The sequence below is a fragment of the Lissotriton vulgaris genome, unplaced genomic scaffold (assembly GCF_964263255.1).
Source record: "Lissotriton vulgaris unplaced genomic scaffold, aLisVul1.2 SCAFFOLD_481, whole genome shotgun sequence".
NCBI classification, from domain to species: Eukaryota; Metazoa; Chordata; class Amphibia; order Caudata; family Salamandridae; genus Lissotriton; species Lissotriton vulgaris.
Window position 1 is genome coordinate 721,505 of NW_028250356.1, and position 22,662 is coordinate 744,166.

The 22,662-nt window shown below is 45.6% G+C and overlaps 1 protein-coding gene across 1 annotated transcript in view; it reads right to left on the reverse strand.

Moving 5' to 3' along the window:
* LOC147663285 (E3 ubiquitin-protein ligase TRIM39-like) overlaps window positions 1–22,662 on the reverse strand; it is a 268,617-nt gene that overhangs the window by 239,989 nt on the left and 5,966 nt on the right. The gene's annotated exons all lie outside the window — the stretch shown is intronic.

Sequence of the window (22,662 nt, forward strand, 5' to 3'; positions counted from 1 at the left end):
ACAACCAGATGGAACAGGCATGGGATTAGAGGGCACGGTTAAGAAAGTAAAATAGACCAGGGCATATCAATCTTACCTAAAAAAATTTATTCTTTCAGGACAATGCCAGTGGAGATTAGTAAACTCTGGTTGCAGAAACTAGACTATGTGTGAGTTTCCTGTGGGGGTATAAAATGCCCAAAAGGGCTCTTAAATATATGACCTTGCCAAGATTACAAGGTGGGTGGTCATTTCCCAATTTTACCTCTTATTACTGGGCATGTACGATTCAATATATTGGGGTTTTATTGACTGGAGAAACAAGGGGGAGTTGTGTCATAGAATATCCAATTATATTTAAGATGGAGCTTGGAATTGAAGCAAAAGGATGCTTTATGAAAACATTGGAGCAAAGCGATTACAATAAAACTAGATTTAAGGTATTAAGAGCCGCCTAGAAAATATGGCCTCAGCCTAAGCGACGACTGGTGATTCTTAGAATACATTTTTACACTCGGGTCTCTGCAGTTGCCCTACTGCCTACTATTTTTCAAGACTCAGTGATGGAAAGGTGGAAAAGAAGGGTATTGATTCAATGAGATCTATCTAATGACAATCCGCTATGCTCATTCACAGAACTGCAGGAGATGTTTGACTTGCCAAAGAAAGTTTTTTTTAAATTCCTACAGATTAGGAAAAGAGAGTTTTACCTTCCATGTGGAGTCCCTCAAGGATCAGGCTTGCCCCAGACTATGTTCAACCTGTACGTGACACCACTAGCTAGATAAGTAAACGACCATGGTCTGACGCTAGTGTCGTACGCAGATGACACCCAGCTTGTGGTGTCACTCACGCAAAATGTTGACATAACAGCTGCACGACTCCGCAACTGTCTCACGGCGCTGATGACTTGGATGAAGTCTAATTTTCTAAAACTCAACACCGAAAAAAATGAGGTTGTTGAGTTTGGTCAAAAACAATCAGTATGGAGCCAACTATGTTGGCCCCCCAAAGCTGGCACTTGCCCTGTCTCTGTGTCCAAGGCCAGGAACTTGGGTTTCCTGATAGATAAAGACTTAAAGCTTGTCCCACAAATCAATCAGGTCACCTCGGCTTGCTTCTACACAATGAAAGTCCTACGAAAAATACTTCCTTTCATTCCTTTCTCGCTTAGGAAAACAGTAGTAGGAGCCTTGGTTATGTCAAGAGTCGATTATTGTAATGCATTGTATCTAGGAGTGGGTGCAAGACAGTTCTCAAAGCTTCAGTCACTACAGAATGCGGCTGCTAGACTATTGCTGGAGTTACCTAAACATCATCCGACGTCTAGAGGTATCAAGCAGCTACATTGGCTCCCAGTTCGACAACGAGTGGACTTCAAGGCCCTTTGCTTGGTGCATAAAGCTCTGTATGGAGGAGGAGCGGCATATCTTAGCCCCCTCTTCCCTCGGTACATACCAGCACGTTCCCTTAGGTCAGCAAATTCAGGATTATTATGTCTCCCCAAGACAAGAAGAGTCAGATGGGGAGGAAAAGGCTTTTCATTTCATGCGGCTAAGCTTTGGAACTCCCAACAGGACTCTATTCAGCAAAACGTTGAAAAGCATATGAACTCAGTAATGCTCCTAATGTCTCAAATGGTCAATACTGGAACTTCTACTGTTGAAGCAGTCAAACATATATATTTTGTGCTAAAAAAAACAAAACAAAGGCAACTCTTTAACTCAAAAAAAATGTTCTCCAAATGCGGAACATTTTTGTTTTTTAAACAAACAGTCTTACTGTGTGAAAGACACACAGCCCTCTCGCACTTCTAACTTCATGTTTATAAAACATTTTCAATTGCAGCACATTTGTGTTGTTCTGTTTTCTCTTAAAACACACAGTCCTTCAGTGGGAAGACACACAGCCTCCTCACATTTAACCTAATCTCCACTGAATCAGTTTATCGGTTTTGGCAAAGTAGATCCCCATCTGGTCCGTTCAGCCACAGGACGTCAGCTTCCACCGTCCGGGGATCACTAAAGGCTTGAGGGGAGGGGGAAGGGAGGGGAGAGGAAGGGAAGGGAAGGGAAGGGTCCCACTCATAACGGGTCTCAGGCACCAAGCACACGAACATGTCGCAGTATGATGACCTGGAAAAGAAACAGGCATCACTCTTCTTGCAAGAATCGTTTTTCAAAAAGTGCATGCTTTTCCTGTCCCTGTTTTGCATTTCTAAAAGCACAATATTTTAATTACTGTCTGCACAGTTCACTGCTGGCTCTGGGGAATTGTCTGAGAATTCTACCCATGCTGTAGCCTCTGAACTCTTGGTATTGGAGTGAAACTCTCTTTTTCCCTGCACAGTAAGAAGGGCTGGGGCAGTCTCCTTCCTGACTATTTCTCCACTCACTGCTGGATATTTGCTCCCCTTATCAATTGGCAGAAGCACAAAGCACTCCATCTGCTCTGGTAACTTTCCTCTACCTAGCTGACCTCTCACTGTCTGTGGGACTGATCTATTTCGGGCATGCTGACAAACAGGACACTGCAAAATCAGTTTTAATCAAATACATGGTAACTGTACTTTGTGTCAGCATGGTCCAAATCTCTTTCCACAATTCCTTGCTCCGCACTTCCTTTGCATTTATCATCCAATTATGAGCATGCCACGTGGGAAGCCAGGTTGCTAACCCATTGGCATCACTTCTTCCTGCCAAAATGATGTCCCCTTTGATTTCCATCTTAGGCCCCTCAATCCAGGCAGTTATCAACACCTCCCTGGCCAAAGGCCAAGTCCCCATGGAATGGAAGACTGCGGTAGTAAACCCAATCCGGAAGAAGGCGACCCTACCCTGGACGGATCTATCTAACCTCCGACCTATCTCTCTCTTGCCTTACATCGGCAAATTAACAGAGAAGCACGTGAACACCCACTTTTCCAACTATATCGAGACAGCGGATGGCCTAGATCCTTCACAATCTGGTTTTAGGCCTAACCATAGCACCGAATCCGCCCTACTGGCTGTCACCAATAACATCAGGATGACGCTACTGCCTGCGCGCCATCACTGTAGAGACTTCGCAGCGCCCAGAAGCATATCCTTTCCATCAGCTGTGTAAACGCAGCGCACCTTTACCGGACTGACCTCGCAGCGCCCACAAGCTCTATTACTGTTCAGCCTCTCGTCTGCAATAATTAATTAATTAATATTCGTAGCGCTTGAAATAATCTAGACGCTTTGGAACCATTTAGTGCACAGTAATTAATTAGCGTTGTGCCACTGTTTAAAACGCGCAGCCAGGAGGTTTGTCTTGCGCTTGCACACATGTGTTTATTTTGTGCATAGCGTCGCGTTTCAGGCTGTACCTCCATTTCAGGTTCTTTTACTGACCAGCTGCCATTTTGTGCTCTGTTGCTGTCCCTCCCTGCCCTGACCTCCGCCCCGCCTCCCAGCTGACCCTACCTTGCCCCTCCCCCTACACTATCCATATATGACAGTTGCTTGTACGCGCAGCGTTCACGCGCAGCGACCGCGCCCTATTTGCGCCGAAGGTGCGCCAAAGGTAAGCCCGTCTACGCCCGTCCGCGCCTGGACCGCGCCCAGCGCCAGACCCCCTGCCCCTCGCGCTGCCCATCCCTCCCGCATTACCTACGATGCCGCCACCCTCCTAGCCCTTAACCCCGGTCGCGCCCCCACCTGCATCCAAGCCGCTCCTGGACACACCCATGGACCATTCTCTTGCTACTCCTGCAAATTCAGCGGCACCGACAACATCTCCGCTACGACCACACCACAGATACCCGACCCCAACCACATACAATGCATCCTTCTCAACACCCGCTCGGTGCACAGGCACGCCATTGACCTATGGAACCTACTAGACACCATCTCTCCAGACGTCGCCTTCCTAACGGAAACATGGATGAACGCTTCCTCCGCCCCAGACATCACCATTGCCATCCCGGAAGACTATAAGATCACACGCAAAGACCGTACCAGCCACACAGGAGGAGGCATCGCTATCGTCCATAAGAAATCAATCCGCATCTCAACCAGCTCTGACACCAACCCCGCCAACTCCGAACACCTCCACTTCCAAATACACATCGACCACACTCAGAGGCACCCTCCTCTACAGACCACCAGGACCCCGCGCTAAATTCAGTGAAGACATCACGGACTTCATCACTCCACACGCGCTCCCCTCCAAAGAATACATCCTTCTGGGAGACCTCAACTTTCACCTCGAAAATATCAACGACCGCAACACCACCACCCTCTTGGACAACCTCGCCAACCTCGGACTTAAACAACTAGTCACTTCCCCCACCCACATCGCAGGTCACACACTCGACCCCATCTTCACCTCCAGCAATCATGTCTCCTTCAGCCACACTACGGATCTCCTCTGGACTGACCACAGCTGTGTTCACTTCACCTACAACAAGCCAAAACCCACTAACCACCTCCATCCAACTCTGCAAAGAAACTGGAACAAGATCACCACCGACCAGATCTCCGCATCGCTCCTTCGAAACACTCCAGCCCACTCTTCTAACCCAGACCAAGCCGCCGCCAACTTCACCCTATGGTTATCCAACACCGCCGACACCATAGCACCACTGAAAAAACGTCAAAGCAAACCTGGCAACAAGAAGGCCTCATGGTTCAACGATGATCTTAAGAAGTCCAAGAAACTCTGCCGCTCCCTTGAAAAGGACTGGAAAAAAGACCCAACCACTAGCACCAGGGACGCCTTCAAAAACGCAGCCCGCACTCACCACCAACTAATCCGAAAGGCCAAGAAAACAGCATTCAAGGATCGACTTGACAACAACGCCCACAACAGCAAGGAACTCTTCAACATCGTCAAGGAATTCTCCAACCCCCCAGCCAACTCCAACGACATCACCCCCTCTCAAGCCCTCTGCGACTCCCTAGCCTCATTCTTCCACAACAAAATTGCAGACATCCACAACAGCTTCGACAACCAACCCGGAGACCAACCCACCCAACCATTTGCTGAACACTCCCCCCCCGTGAACACCCTCAACGACTGGAACCCAATCTCTACTGAGGACACAATCCGCCTGATGAATTCCATCCACTCAGGCTCCCCCACAGACCCATGTCCTCATCACATCTTCAACAAAGCAGACTCCGTCATAGCACCGCACCTACGAGACGTCATCAACTGCTCCTTCAACTCCGCCACCTTCCCGGAAAGCTGGAAACACGCTGAACTCACCGCCCTTCTGAAAAAACCCACAGCGGACCCCACCGAACTCAAAAATTACCGCCCCATTTCGCTCCTTCCATTCCCGGCCAAAGTCATCGAGAAAGCCGTCAACAACCAGCTCGCCGCTTTCCTCGAAGCCAACAAATCCCTCGACTCCTCACAATCTGGCTTCCGAGCAAAGTCAAAGTCAAAGTCAAAAAAGTTTATTTGTACTGGTACTCAACCGAGGACCACAAATATATATCAACATGTTACATAATTAAAAAGAATTTCAATTTCTCAATACAAAGATAAAAACAGTTTCAAGAATTTATACAAATTATAGCAGGTGAATTCATTCGGGGGTTGTTTGCACAGACTTATAAGGTCTCTCACCGTCAAGATTCTACTGGAACGATATATGGGCTCTAGAAATCTTGTACGGGCTAACATTACGTTCTGGTTCGGGCATACAGATAGTACATGCTCCAGAGTCTGATCACCGCCTGCGCACAAAGTACATAAAGGAGATCCTCCCGGAAGCCATCTTGAAGTATATGAGAGTACGGGAAGGATGCCCAGTCGAAGCATAGCAATTGTTCTCCTTGCACCGTGGGTCAAGGTTAAACCGATGTAAGACCGACATTGTTTATATTCTAATAGGTCAACAAAAGGTTTATAGGTGGGTAGTTTATTGCAATACCTAGAGTCCATCTCGTAGCTTAATTTTGGGGTGAAGCATTTTAAAAACAGTTTTAATTGTGCTGGTGACCAAGTAAGCAACACTTCAGTTCCAATATTTGCAATTCGAAATGCTTCGGTCACATTCGCTTGGAAAACTTGCTTTTTAGTATCAGTCCCAAAGGTTTCTTTTTTCAGCAGAGACCTTAATGTATTCTCTTTTGCGTGCAGTAGATAGTATGCCCACCTAATGATATTTGCGATTGCTACAGCATATGAGCTAGTGACAGATAATTCCAGTCTTAGTGCTTGGACTGGAACTGCGTCTGACAGTTTCAAAATTTTCCTCAATACCTTTCCCTCTTTGCGGTCCATGAAAACCCATTGTTTGATGGGTATATACTCCGTTGCGTAAGATAGTACAGGTGGTATTTTTGTTTTATAGACATTTATTAGAGAAGAAAAATGTCTGTTTCCTGTTGCGCTATAGAGTTTCTGAAGGGCCGCAGTGTGTATGTCTGTTTTCCTTTGTAAGTTATTTATCTGCTTTACATTAGTAAGATTTTTAGAGAGGGTCCTGCCAAGGTAGGGATAATCCGACACCTCTTCTATTTTAACTCCTCCTAAGTTCCAGGAATATCTTGCGCTTTGTTTCCTCCCAGAGAAAGCTAGCACTTTTGTTTTTTTGATGTTTGGAACTAAGAAGTTCTCTTTGGAGTAGTTGTACAGCAGATCCAGAGATGTTTGTAAGCCAAAGGGGGTGAGGTCCAACAACACGATATCATCCGCATATAGCAATGCATTTATTTTTTGATTTGCTATTGTCGGAGGTAGGTTGGAACCCGATTGCAGAAAATGACACAAGTCGTTTAAGTAGAGGGAAAATAGGATTGGGGCTAAAAGGCACCCTTGCTTTAGTCCATTTTCGGTTTTGATTTTTTCTGTATAGCCTTTTACTCCTCCCATTTGAACTTGGCACCACGTGTTGGTGTGTAGGCTTACAATAGATTGTAGCAGCTGTTCCTGTATACCAAGCTTCTTCAGTTTCCTCCACAACGTTGGACGATCTACGCGATCAAACGCTGTAGAGTAGTCTATGAAGGCGGCATAGACAACCTGGCTTTTTTGGGATACGTATTTGTCAAGAATGACCTGGATAACAGCGATGTTGTCTGTTACCGCGTGATTGGGTCTAAATCCTGCTTGGAACATCGGGATCAGGCCTGATGAAAAAGCCCATTCTTTCAGACGGTGTAAAATTTCTGCAGCGAATACTTTGCCCACAGCATCTATGAGTGCTATTTGGCGATAATTACAAGCGTTGGTTTTGCTTCCCTTTTTAGGTTTTGCCTCGCCGAAGATGCGCTCTGCGCATCTTTTCGGCGCAGGCGAAATCCTGTTGAGAACCGTAGGGTGGCTTGGTTCGGCCCTCGTCCTTGATTGGCTGGCTCCGTAAACGGAGCCTTGCCATTGGACGAGGGGCCTGTCCGTCAATGCCGGACCAGACACGGGGGCGTTCCCGACATTCTTTGGCTTTTGCCGACGTCACGGGACGCCGGGAACGCCCCCGTGTCTGGTCCGGCATTGCCGGCACTATCCCTGAATGACACGTTATTCCAAAAGCCGACTGTTCCAAAGACAACTGAAAGAGTTTAAGTGTCTCGCCCACGAAACGATTCAAAAGATTACTGGAAATGGTGCATCATTAAGTAGAAATTATCCATCTCACTGGTCAAAATAGGAGAATTGATAGACAACTAGAATGGGAATATGGGGATAAAGAATCCTTTGATAAAATGACTTTAATATTGAATCATTTTAGGTAGAAATCAACAAGCAATACTTGTCTCAAGTGGATAAGCCTGCTAACCTGTGGTTTCCCTCTCGGGGTTTGATGTGGTGTCGACGTGGCTTTGAGTCAGAAACCAGCAAAGCTCCTGGAAGGAGCTGGGCCCTGATACTGTAGACAGCAGGAAGGCAGACGGCCTCCGTTAAGCACGTGCTGCTCCACGCACAGTGGCCCACCGTACCCTGAGGTCCCGCATCCTGGCAGCAACCCCAGCCTACACCACACGCAAGAAGCCAACAGTCCCTGAGATCTGACAGGACAGAAGCACACAAATCCCGCGTCTATGAACTCATGGACCACTCAGCCACATCTGAAGACTGCGCATCCATTACGTGCTCCACGCAAACCATGCATCGACCCTCCACGAGCAGGAGGGAGCATTTATGTTGGTTGTAAAGTGTTGTGGTGCATTACCAAGTGTGTAAAGTTACCTACAATATTAATATGCAAGTAATACCGGTGTAAAATGCTGAAAGAGCTTGTTTAAAGTGCTGTACGATATTCAAATGCGCGTAAAGTGCTGCTGGGTATTAATCATGGTTTAGTGAACAATAGTCTGCCGCGGGATATTGATCTGAGTTTGTGATCCCGGGGTGCACATTGGATGTACATTGCCAGCTGTGAAGGAGTCGGGGAGTGAGGTCGGTACTCGCACGAGCAGGGCAGAAGCTGACCGAGCAGGCCGCGCCCCCATCCGCGGCTCCAGACAGTCAGTCGGCAGGTGGCGCGGTGGCAGGAGCTCCCGCTCAGCCGCAGCCTGCCATTACCGCCTGTCCTCGGGGCCTCTCGCTCGCAGTTTCAGGCTCATTAGCAGCCGCATCGCGTGCAGAGACGGCTCGCGGGTTGGAATCCCGCACATGCAGCGGCCTGGGGCTGCAGAGACGCAGCGGCCCCATCGGAGTCCCCAGGGGTGGGCATTGGTGAAAGTTCAGTGACCCGGCCTGCCATTGTCCTCGGAGGCACCCTTGACCCGGTTGGCGGGCGATCACGGGATGCGGACCTCGCCTGAAGAGCTCTTTGCTGGTCATTGTTGGCCACAGCTCAGCCACGTGCTAAAGAAGGAGGCGCCCGCATTAGGGTCACCCACGCTCTGCTACCACAGCGTTACGGGTGCTCAGGTAGCCCATGCCAACATGGAAACAATGGGGTGTCAGTAATGTACCCAGGGCCTATAAAACTGAAATATAAAAACGGGGGAGGGGAGGGGGGGTCTCTGAAAGGGGCGTGGCCAGTGTAATTAGGGGCGTGCTAAAAATCTGTGCTTACTTGGCATAATGTGCCGCCCGACTTGTATTTGGCTGTTTCTGTCATTGCATTCTGGTGTTTGATACAACAAGTAACATCATACCTACAACAAGTCAGGACTTTTGGCTTTGTCAATTGTTATTAGTTGCATAAAATAAATAAGCTGCAACTATGGCTTGTTATATATAATATTAAAAAAGCTTTCAATTAAAGCCCTGGCGACCCTACCACAATGCTGCTGCTCTTGCTTTTCAGAAAGAGAAGGGGAATCCAGAAAGAAAATGGCTCTTTAAAGGATTTCCCTTCCCCCACAACCCTCAGCTGGCATGACGTCATGCCGTCACTTCTCCACTAGTGAGAAGTGCGCAGCCTATGGGTGACTAGCTGTGGGTTACAGCGGCCCGCACCCCATTCGGCAGAGGGCCACCACCGTTTTGTGTTACTGCATTGTTACCGTGTGTGTCTCCCCCCTCCGAGGTCTCGGTGTTCGTTCTCTCTCACAGGCCTCTGCCCCCACCTCTTCTCCTCACGTTCTCGCCCAAACCTCTGTTGTCCATCAGAGAGTAAGTAACCTCTGCCCCTCAGATGCCTGCGTGCTCGATCTCTCCCACCACACTCTGCGTTCGTTTCTCCCGTCGGAGATTTCCTCTTCTAAACCCAGCCGCGGCCCAACAAGCCCGGTCTGTGCCCGTCCCTTTGTATTCCCCCCCCCCCCCCCCCCGTCCCTGAGTTGTGCCCCAGGGGGACCTCGTGTCTCTGGCTATGCAACTGCTGCAGTCAAGAGGAGTTGGCCACGAAGTGACCCGATTGACGTGGACAGTGTTGAAAAGCGTGGCCTGTGTTTAAATACACGTTCCAGCACGGCTGCTACAGAGAGAAGACCGTCAACCCGGAGGATGTGTATCACCTGTAAAGGGGATGCCATTAGAGGGGCCGAGAAGTGGAAGGGCAAATAGGCCATGGTTTGCGTTTGCTTGAATATTTGTGTACCGCTACGTAAGAGCCCAGTGGCGTAGTGCCCCCCACCTTGCCCTCGTAAGGAGTTTAAACCAGGGAAGCTAGTGGGCTTTAAGGATTATATAACTGGACCCTACTAAACCTTAATTAGTTATTTATGGGCCTCTTATGTCTACTGACAAAATGCTCATGAATAACACCGTTGAGGAACACCATAACAGAGGGCGTGGGTGCTGTCATGCACAGAAAAGAAAACCGACTAAGAGAATGAATGAAAATAGTGAAAATACTAGAGGGATGCAGAAAAGTGAGCATGAGATGGAAAGGTAAGAAAAAACAAAGGTAAGAGGCAAGATGGGGGAGATATTAAGCGAAAGAATGGGGGGGGGGTAAGGAAGGATAGAGAGAAAGAAGAACATTTGAAAGGAAATGAAGAAGAACATGTGAAAGGTAGGGTAGAAGGGTGGAAGAGTAATGGGATTGGGTGGGTAGAAGGATGACGAATGGACAGATGGGGAGAAGTGAAAGGACGCATAGATGGATGCATGGGTAAACTGATGGGTGGGTGACTGGAGGGGTGGATGTATAAGTGAAAGGGTGAACCGATGCATAGGTGGATGATGTGAAGGGATGGACGGATGAACAGATAGAAGGGCGAAAGATAGTTGTAAGTAGGGTGAACGGGTGCACAGAACTGTCCGAAGACTTGAGTCGGGCTTTCTCCTGGTCGTAGGTATGGTTGAAGTGGGGGATAGTTTAATAGCCTGGTTACTTCCTCGTGTGAGACCGTAATCTATCTGAGTGCTTTGATTACGTGACTGTTATGTGCTCCAAAAGGAATGTCATGTAGAGTATGGATACCAAGTGACTACATGCATTAGGACACTAAGTATTGTATAGTAGTTGTATTTCTACAATACTTCATACCACTGACACACCTGACGTGACCACTTGAGATCTGTCATCAGGCGTTGCCTGCGTTTTTCACTGTTATTCTGGAAATGCTCCACTTTGAGTCACCGTGTTTATTAGTACATTTATCTGAATTTTGAAATGGATAAAAGGACACATTCAGCGTGGAGGGGCCACCGCCCCCCGCCCCCCGAAAATTACTTCACTGAATGGGAAACGTTATTTTAAGCAGAATAGGGAATAATTTTACCCGGGGCGTGGTAGTCGCGCTAGAAATGCAGCTTTTTTGGCAGGCACACAAATAAAAATAAACAAATCCGGCTTAAACAGTAATGTTGTTGTTGCCAGCTTTTTATTAAAGTGCGTTTTGCTTTGTGTCCTCGGCCAAGTGGTGTTCTTATCTCTGTTGGTGGCGTGGTATCTCCTGTTCACATCCTGGAGGACGTCCCAATCTGTGACAGTCTTCCTGTGGTTTGCAGTCCAGTTTTGCCCACTGTGTATTGTTGTGCATTCACCTACTACGACAGTTTACTTTGTATGTTCAGTGCTTCAATTCTTTAGCTTCTATTGCTGGGTTTAAAAAAAAAATATTTTCATATTCTCGGTTATTGTACTTGTGTTTACCGCGGATATATCAGTGTGCCTCACTTAAGTGCCATTTCTTAGCTAAACTGCTCTTTAAAATTGGAGGCTAGCGCAGCGTACGAAGGGGGTGTTGAACGGCTCCTGTCAGGATTGGGAGGTGGGGGCTGCGTCATGCGCGCGCAGTTTATTTTTCCGGGTATCTCGCGCTCTCCAGTGACGCCGAGATTGATGGATCGAATACAGACTGCGCAGAATGATAACTAATGCACACCAGAAGGGTCTGGTATCCTCTGTGGATGAGATCTAAAGCCCTGTGACTCGCATTAAATGTAGCATACTTCTGCTCTGTGTGGGGGGGGCTCTGTGTGGGTGTATGTGTGGAGGGCGCTGTGTGGTTGTGTGGGGGGGCGCTGTGTGTGTGTGTGGGGGGCTCTCTGTGGGTGTTTGTGTGTGGCATTTGCGAGAGATTAAGCTATTGGCATTGTAAATGACAATGCCATTTATTTATGTTAAAAAAAACATAAATAAAAATAATGTCAAGAGCAATGCCAATAGCTCTAACTTTAACAAAGGCAAAACCATTGCATTGTAAATGCTTGTTGTGGATGGGGATGATGATACTTCCCTGCCAAGACTTTGGAACCTGGCCAGAATCTAAAATATAGTTAAAGAGGGGATATAGCAGTCGACTCCATTCCTTCGGGGCAATTTGCAGTGCTTTGATTGGAATCTGGTCAGGGCCAGAAGCACCCGTGGTTCTTGCCTTGCGTATGTTTAGTTCGACTGATAATGCTGTTGTTTTGTATATTGGACTTTTATCTTTTCCTTTGTTATTATCCTCGTTGCTTTCTGGTAGGACAGTTGGGTTTGACTTATAAAGATCTGACAGAAAAACTGCCCAGTCGTTTGGAGGGACCGGAATTGGTTGTAAGTTCTTTTTTGATCCAGTGAGTTTTCCTATTAAATACCAATATTTGCGTTGGTTGTTATTTTTCGCTGCGATCTGGATGTCAACCCAATTGCTATCCTGTAGAGTTTTTTTATTTCTTTGGTTCTCGCGTCTCAGTTGATTTTTTAGTTTATTTATTTCCTTTTTTAAGTATGGTGTAGGACTCATATATTGAGCGCGTATATATTTATTTAATTGTTTCTTTACTTCAGAGTTCTTAGAAGTGCGCTTTTTGTTATCATCATTCTTCTTTCCAGTTCCAACTGCGTCCTTTGTTGTCATATTTAAAATTAGATTTCTAAAATCTTTTATGATGTGTTCAAAGTTTTCAACTGGATTTTCAGAAGATGTTTTCGTTAAGATTTGGGAATAATCAATCTGAGATGTAATTTTATCAATGGTCGAGGAATTCCAGTAAATACGTCTTTTTTCTCTGCTTATCACTATATTGCTTTTGTGATAAATGATGTGACAGGCTGCAGAGGATTTAGGAAGCCAATCTGTTGTCAAAAGCATTAGAGCGTGATCGCTTTCCTGGCCAAACTGGCTAAGCAAGTGTGTAACAGAGTCAAGCGAGTCCGCGCTGCTGATTATGTAGTCAATAATGGATGGAGTACCATTGCCTCGCCTAGTGTAGTTTGCAGGAATATCCCCTTCCATATTACCGTTCACTATCACTCCGTTCAGTCTTGTCAATGTTGACAGTAATAGATTTCCTCTTTTATCACTAAGTATACCCTCTGGGAATTGCGGAGTTGTAATTTCCCTGCCTTCTTCAATCTGTTGTTTTGCCCAAATATTGATTGCTGTGTTCGAGATTTTACTGTTAAAATCACCAACAATTAAAAAGGATGAATGAGGATGATTTTCGGTTATGAGCTCAATTTTTTCCATGATGTTAAGGAATATTATGTCATGTTTTTTACCCGGGGGAGCGTAGACGTTGAAGAGTAGAGTTGTATTGGGGTGGGCCGTGCTGTGTTTCATAGTGGAGATCTTGATGCACTGTAAATTTTTTAGGTTAGTTTCTACTAATTCCTGTGCCCAAAGAAATTCTTCACTCAGTAAAATGGCCAAACCACCTTTAGCATGACCTCTACAAGAATTTATAGCCGGGATTTCATACACAAAATAATTTTTGCAAGTGATAGATTCGACTGCCCACGTTTCTTGTAGAAACAGGATATCCGGATGATTTCCCATGGCAGTGGACAGTTTGTTCTTTATACCACCTGCGATATTCCAGGAGGTTATTTTTGTGCCAATGCTAAACAGAATGTTGATGAGTAGTTTTGGTTTTGTTACTGTTCAGAGTTTCTGACACCCAAGCCCAGGATTTAATATTATTGTCATTGTCTGATTTTTTTGGAGCTTGGTACCATACTGCTCGTTGTCCTTTATTCACCAGAATTTTTAATTTTTCTTGCCCTGTAGTAAGTTGATCGGAATATATCGTTACTTGATCTGCTGTCGCCTCAGGATTTCTTTGGAATTGCTTCCCTTGTGAGTTGGAGATAGCGTAAATTTGAGCATTGTACCCCGTTATTTCTTTACAGACCGTTTGTTCCTTTTTTTCCACTACATCATAGCCGTGTTTGTGTAGTGTCTCTTTTTCTTTAAGTATAATCTCCGGTAGAACAGACGACCAGAAAATTACCTTTGTTAGTTTAACATTGTCTTTGCAGGGAAAGGAGACTAGATCTAGTTCGTTGCTATTCAATGAGTGTAATGGCTCGATGTGTCGTAATAAATGTATTAACCTTCCTCTATTGAGCGGAGCTGGGTCACTTGGAAAGAGTTCCTCAAATTGTAAAATTTTGGAGGAAGGTTCTTTATATCTGTGATTATACCTATTTATAGCGTCCCTACTTTTTTTGTTATTAGTTTGATCAAATTCCTCTGGGTGTTTGATGGGGACATATTCTTTAGCTCTTGGATCCAGTTGTGGTGTTATTTCTGCGAAGTTTTTGCTGAAGGCTGACTTTTCTGCGTTTGCGGATGCTGTTAAGTTATCCTCTTGGTCCTCTTCTAGATTCTGCTTTATAACTGGTTTTTGAAATTTTAATTTGTAAGATTTCTTTTTCTGAATCCTTCTTAATGGTTTTTTCCTCCTTCTTTCCCTTCCTTCTGGGTTATTTTCCGGTTTCATTTTGGATATCCTTTCTCCTTTTTCTTGATTTTTTATATTGTAAGTTTCCTGAATTTCGAGTATTGTATCTTTAACGGGAGTGATTATTTCGCTTCTTTTTGAAAATATTGGATAGTGCTTAGTTTTTTGTTGATGTTTTTCTTTGAAAAGTTTTTTTAGGGAATATACAACTGAGTCATTTGAGTTATCCAGATTTTGTTTTTGTTGTATTTTAATCTCGGAAGTCTGAGTACCAAAGTCGCGTGTTCTGTTCTTCTGATCTTTATTGTGATCTTTAGATAAGTCTTTTTGTTCGTGATTGATTGACACTGGGTTTTTATTTTCCCTTGGTATGAGGAGATCTTTTTTCTTTTTCTCATCTACTAGATGTTTTAAAATCCCTATTTGAACATCCAATGTCTGATCGGAATTTTCTAAGATGTTTCCCAAGAAGGAGAGGACTGATTCCAGAATCTCTTGCAACGAAAACAAGGCTTTAGATATGGGTGGAGTTGTATTAATATTGTTATTGTTTGTGTTATTATTGAAGAGATCCATAGAAAGCTCAGGTAAAGTAATGGGAGGAGATATTTTTTCTTGCGTGTTATGGCTTGTTGTATGCTCCAAATTTTGTGAGCCTTCGTTTGTTTTAGTAACTTTTAAGTCTCCGAATAACATTGAAGTCCCTCTGTTTTTTAGAGGTGTTGAGGTTATTAGGGTAGACAGATCTCGTTCGAGGTTTTTTAGATCTTTTGGGGTATGTAGTGATTTGTTACTTAAGTCGGGGTCCAGTTGGCCCATTTGCAATTGTGCATTAGGCAACTTAGGAGTGCTTTCAGTTTCCTTAGTAATTGCAGAAACGTTGAGAGAGTTTTCTTGGGCTGTGGTATTCAGAGTTTGCGTAACTTTAGCTGTTAGTGAAGTGAAGTATGAACTGATTGCCGGTGTTTGAATTAAACGGCCAGGTTTTATGGCTTTGTCAGTGGATTTACGTATAGCATTTTCAGTCCCCATTCTTTTCATAAAGATTGTACGGGAGCGTAGTTTTTTGAAGCCCATTTGTTGATCTTATTGTTGTTTTTATGTAGGTTATCACGAGAGAACGTTTATTATTTCTAATGATAGTTGTAGGCAATTTGGGATTGCTCTTATTTCTTACCTTAGAGCGGTGAGTTACTGTGCAGGAGGGCAAGATTAAAGAGGGGTGGCCCGTCCCGTCCTCAGGCGTCCCCGGACGGCCACAGACGGCCCGCCCTTTGCCCGGGCTTCGCCTCGCGCTTCTCCTCGCGCGAGCAAAACACAGCACTGAGACCGCCCTCATCGCAGCAACAGACGACATTCGAACTCTATTGGACAATGGAGACACAGTCGCCCTCATCCTCCTCGACCTCTCGGCAGCATTCGACACAGTTTGTCACAGCACCCTGTTACAACGCCTCAATAACATCGGAATACAAGGAAAAGCACTTGAATGGATCACCTCGTTCCTCACCGGAAGAACCCAGAGAGTCCGCCTCCCACCATTCAAGTCCGAGGCTACTGAAGTCATCTGTGGCGTACCTCAAGGATCCTCACTCAGCCCCACCCTCTTCAACGTTTACATGAGCCCCCTCGCGGCCATCGCCCGCCAACACAACCTCAACATCATCTCTTACGCGGATGACACTCAACTAATCCTTTCTCTCACCAATGACCCCAGCACCGCCAAGACTAACCTACACGAAGGAATGAAAGAAGTTGCCGAATGGATGAAACAAAGCCGTCTGAAACTGAACTCAGACAAAACAGAAGTCCTCATCTTAGGTACATCCCCCTCTGCATGGGACGACTCTTGGTGGCCGGAAGCCCTTGGAAAAGCACCCATCCCGACAGACCACGCACGGAACCTAGGCGTCATCCTGGATTCTTCACTCTCAATGAACAGACAAGTCAGCGCCGTTACCTCATCCTGCTTCAACATTCTTCGCATGCTCAGAAAAACATTTCGCTGGATCCCCACCGAAACAAGGAAAACAGTCACCCATGCTCTAGTCACGAGCCGTCTAGACTACGGAAACACCCTCTACGCAGGTACGTCCGCTAAATTCCAGAAGAAACTCCAACGAATCCAAAACGCCTCAGCCAGAATCATATTAGACATCCCGCGCAACGAACACATCTCTGGCCACCTGAAAGACCTCCACTGGCTACCCGTCAATAAGAGAATCACCTTCCGACTGCTAACCCACGCACACAAATCACTCTACGACATCGGACCGGAATGCCTCAACTCACGACTATCCTTCTACACCCCCTCCCGCCAACTTCGCTCTTCCAGCCAAGCCCTCGCCACTGTACCTCGCATCAACAAGACCACCATGGGAGGCAGATCATTCTCTTACCTGGCTGCTAAAACATGGAACTCACTCCCCGCTTACCTTCGCCTCACCCAGCACCACCTAGCATTCAGAAAGCAACTTAAAACGTGGATATTTGACAAGTAAACCTCCTCCCATTTCTAAGCGCCTTGAGACCCTCTGGGTAGGTAGTGCGCTATATAAATTCTCTGACTTGACTTGACTTGACAGATTGGGCCCCCATAAATCCATCGCTAGGGAGCTCACCAGGGGAGTGCCACAGGGCTCTTGCCTTAGCCCCACATTGTTTAATGTGTACGTGGCCCCCCTGGCTGACTTAGTGAGATCTTTTGGGTTTATACCGGTGACCTACGCCGATGACACCCAACTTCTGTTCCCCTTTAAGACCTTCTCTCCTGCTTTACAAAGAACTTTTGCAGAAGGGATGAGGGCAGTTTCCAAATCGATGGCCAACAACTGCTTACAATGCAACGTGACCAAAACAGAGGTTGTACTTTATGGGGAAGCAGTGACACTATGGTCCAATGAGTGGTGGCCTCTTGAACTAGGACCTGCCCCGATTCCTAAACAGACTATAAGAAATCTGGGAGTGCTATTTGATCAGTCACTGACCTTCAAAGATCACGTCAACCAGGTTGCTGGTACCTGTTTCGGGGTTATCTCTCTGCTGAGAAGGGTCTTTCCTTTCCTCCCAGATCACCACAGAAAGACCTTGGTCCAGGCTCTGGTCGTTAGTAGATTGGACTACTGTAATGGCCTTCTTTTATCAGCTAACGAAGGCCATTTTAACAAACTACAGGTGGTCCAGAATACGGCCGCGAGGTTAGTCATGATGGCTCCTTCCAGGACTCCCTCCCGGCCACTACTGATGGAACTTCACTGGTTGCCAGTGTGACTGCGGACCAAATTTAAAATCTTGTGTACAATTCACAAGTGTCTGATGGGGAAAGGCCCGAAATTTCTCTCCACAGCCTTCCTTCCTTATGTTCCTGGCCGCTCACTACGATCGAGCAATCTCCAGCTCCTTAAGGTTCCAAAAATTAAAAAAACTCGCCAAGGAGGCAAGGCGTTGGCATACGCAGGGCCTGTTCTTTGGAACACTCTCCCCCTCGCACTAAAGCTTAGCACTGACCACCTGTCTTTTCGAAAAGCCCTGAAAACCTACCTTTTTTCCAGCATTTAATTCATTCCCTTCCCACCACCCACTAGTACTGTTCGTGCATAGTAGTCGGTTCTTTTGTATGGCAAAGCGCGGAGATACCCCTTTGGGGGTCTATTCAGGCGCTATATAAGCATATAAAATAAATAAAAATAAATAAAAATAAATTGGCAGTGGCCCATGAATCAGTGTAAATAGGACATGTTCCTGGAAATTCTTGTTTCAAAGCCTGATACACAGCATATAGTTCTGCAAACTGACTACTCTTTCCTTCTCCAGTAGTGGTCAACAATTTCTTGGTCACAGGATTGTATGACACTGCCTTCCAGTGCCTCTTAGCCCCTACATACCTCGCTGCACCATCAATAAACCACACATGCTTCTTGTCCTCCACAGACAATTCGCTAAATGGCTTACCCCTCTTTACCGGGGACTACTGTATTTCAAGTACATCACGCAACACCTCTATCTCTTCCATTAGCACCTGCGCCACTTGCTCATGCAACATTGCGGTGTCTTTGGGCCCTATCCTGTATATACCACTCCCATTTAATTGTGCTAGCTTCCTGCGCATGTTCAATTCTGGGAGTCTTGGGGGAACTCTTCACCCACTGTATTATTGGAATTTCAGGTCTCAAAATCACATTATGCCCTAGGGACAATTACTCAGTATCCACTAGAGCCAAATAGCATGCAAGCAACTATTTTTCAAAGGAAGTGTACCACTCTCCAGCATCTGGCAGTTTCTTTGTCCAGACCCTAAAGTTACTTTCATTCTTCCCTGCTTCTGCCACAAACTCCAATTGGCATATGGTTCTTGTATTGTCACATTCAGCTCAACATCCCCCTCCCGTAGTGGCCACAAATCCAAAGCGTGCTGTATAGCCTCTTTTGCTAATTCAAATGCAATCTGTTGTTGCTCTCCCCACTCAAATGCATTTTTCTTTTGCGTATCTTTGTACAAAGGGGCCAAAATCTGACTCAAGTGAGGTATGTGCTCTCTCCAAAAGTCAAACAAATCAATGAACCTCTCAGCTTCCTTTCTGTTTCGGGGCACTACAAATTCTCTGATCTTTTGTTTCACTTGGGGCACCAGCTCTCTGTGTCCCTGATGCAACTGAATACCCAACAACTTCACACTTTGAGAGGGTCCTTTTAAATTTGGCAGGATTTATTTCCCATCCCTTGCTCTGCAAATGCTTCAGAATTCTGTCTAACTGGGTCTGCACTTGTGCATCCTGACGCATAGCAATCATAGTTCTGAGTAAATCTAGGGGGATATGGATCCCTTCCTTTTCTGCTCATCTGTTTGTAGGGTCTTTATCTCCTAGGTGCTCGTATTTAGTTATGCACGCCAAATCTGAATCGTGTGTCACCACCTTTGTCTCCAAGATTTTAGCCTTTTCATCTGTAAGGAAATTAAATGTTCTATCATGCACAGTAGCTGCGCTTTGCAGTACAACCTGCCACTTTACTGGGGAATTCTGTGTCTCAAACTCCACCCATAGAGTTTCTATTGAGACTTGCGCAAACGGTTTATGCAAACCTGCAGTCTCTGTCTGTATATGCCACTTTATAACAGTGGCTTTCTCCCACTGATAAATCACATTGTGTCCAAATATCATTTGCCCAGTGGCTTTCAAAGCGCAAAAACAGAAAAGCATCTGTATTTGTTCAGCGTTAAGAAATGTTACAGTCCACAACTTTAAAAGCATACCTTTCTTCCCCTGTTCTTCACAATAACTAAAAATCTCAGACTGCTCCTGAACTAGCACATCAAATTCACTGTCTCTTTTCTGAATTGCCCACATTTTAAAGACATTGTGCAGTCTGCTGTGCAGAGTCAAAAGCACATTGCTGCATTTCTTTTTCCAAAATAGCCTTTTTCCATGTAGAGCAAACTTCATCGTTCACTGCCATGTCTGATTTATACGTGGGACCAATCAAAAAAACTGGTCTGTTAATTTTCCTGCACATTCCTTTCTGGCTGAGTAACATCCTCAATAGAATTAATTAAGACCATCTGTGAAGCCTGCAGATTAACTGGCACGTTCTCCAATTTCACATTTTTCACATATGACTCATCGCTGGTCAAAGCAAACGAATTCGAAACCTGGCACATGTTTGATTCCGTTTTCAAAAACGTATTTTCAAGTTGAACATCAGCCAACTCTTTTTTCAGCTCACTACATTCTTGTTCTGAATGCTCAAATTTTTGATACATGCTAAACAATATATTCAAGATGACAAAACTGTTGCGGTCTGAAATACCAAATTGCTTTCCTTCATTGAGAGAGACCAGCTCTCTCTGAAATACCTTAATTGACATCTAGGAGTCTGAAGACATTTTAGAAAGCATTTTCCCCTTTAAAATTCAACATTAGAATCCTGTGAAAGGGACGCCAAAATGTAATGAAAACACACCCTAACCCAACGCCCCCAAAAGGCAAGGCAAGACCCAGCACTTCCTTAAGGCGAGTAAAGAGAACACACCCAAATATAGGTAAAATACCATATACAAGTTTATTAATGCAACCTTTTACAAAGACAGGCAGACTCCCATATATCAAGTAAGTAATTAAAATAAACGATTGAAATAGAATGCAATATGTACACAGGTAGCAAAGAATAGAAAATATATACAAGAGAGAGAAAGAGAGAGTGTAGTTAGGAACACCTCACCGACTGATTCTGCAACATCCTTGCCAACTCTAGCTGTAGAAAGTCCTTTTCAACAGCCCAGGAAGGAGTTCAGTCGGGACCCAAGTTCCAGCACCAATCCACAGCAATACTATTCTGTGATGAACTTCCACCTGCCCCACGAAAGCTCCCAGCTTTAATACCAGTATTCAACATGGGACGAAGCTTCTAGAAAACCCTGCCCCTTTCTCATTGGAAAAAAACGAGCTGGCTGGTACCAGTCTGCGTCAAGGCCAAGACAGTGGCTGGCCAAGCCTCTGTATTTTAACTTCGAGGCAGAGTTGCACATTCTACAGATAATATCCAGTTCACTCTGGTCGGTGAGGTGCGAAAAACAAATGAGAAGCAGAAAGACCTTGGATATGAATCGCAAGCACTGCTGTGCACGCAGAAGTAAGGCAAAGTCAGAAAGCCAGATGACATGAGGCCATGTCAAAGCCAATAGTAAGCACTGCCGTGAAGCAAAGTAAAGTCAGAGCAAGATGACATGAGGTCATGTCAAAGCCAATAGTCAAAGTCAGGTCAAAGCCGATAGTAAGCACTTATAATATAAATGTAGTGTTCTACTCCGTGACAGCTCTCACTAAAAGACAACAAGATTACAAGACAGAAGAGAAGCAGGCATATGCAGGACCATCCTACATTAAGGCTAGGGTAAAATAATGTTATGGCCTGATTCCTCAATATTGACATTACTTGTCATTATAAAGTGTCAGTTGGAGGGTGTAATATCAACAAGTATTCCTCTAACTCCGTCCATATTTAATATGTGACTGCCAGATGTTCCACTAGTATAGCCATCCTGGGAATTATGAGATTAGTCACCTAGAAAAATATTGCAGTTCCTAATCAAAGTTTAGGCCGTCCTCTGCGGCCCTCAGACGCATCATCCACCTCGCCTCATGCCTGCGTAGTTTCAGCTCCCTATTACCACCTTGTGGGTCAGGTTTTACATGTTGTATACCAATAAATTAAAACTTTTTTTCGGACACTGGGCAATTGTGTGGATGTTCCTCAATGGGGTACCTCATGTCATTCTGCTTGATTGCTCGTATGTGTTCATTGACACGATCCTTCAATGCCCATCTCTCCAACGAGCACTATCCCTGATCCGACAGCCCACCATTGACATTCCCCAACAACTGCATCTTCCCAGGGGCCATCCCCTCAGTTTACGCTCTGTATCCAGCCTGCAAGTACCGCCCATATATATTAAGGCTGTCCGTACCAGTAACAGATGTCCTGATTGTAAATTCTGACCACACATACACATATTGTTCTTAAATAGGTTACATCCAGACCCCCTAGGCTGATTAACCACGTCTGGAGGGTGTCCTATACAGGTGCCACACACATGCAGGGGCTGTTAAAGAACAGACATCAAAAGAAATTATCACAGTCTGTGACAGTAAACAGACACAGGAAGAGTGCAGGCCCCAACCCCAGGCAGGGTCTGTGACAGAAAACAGACACAGGAAGAGTGCAGGCCCCAACCCCAGGCAGGGTCTGTGATGGAAAACAGACACAGGAAGAGTGCAGGCCCCAACCCCAGGCAGGGTCTGTGACAGAAAACAGACACAGGAAGAGTGCAGGCCCCAACCCCAGTCAGGGTCTACAACAGAGAACACACAACCAAAACGAGAGAGCGGGCACCAAATGTTGACACAGTCTGTGACGGAGAACAGTCACAGGAAGGGAGCAGGTACTAGCCTCTTACAGGTTCTGTGATGGAGAACAGACATATTAAGAGAGTGGGCACCAGCCTCATACACGATCTCCGACAGAGAAAAGACAGGCACCGCATGACAGCAGGTGCCAGCCTCATACAGGGTCTGTGAGAAAAAACAGACAGTAGACACCGTACAGAATAGAAGACAAGAAAAAGGCACCCAGAGAGAGAGAGAGCAGAGATCAAGCCCTTTCAGGGTCTATGACAGGAGTCAGGCAGTTGCCTGC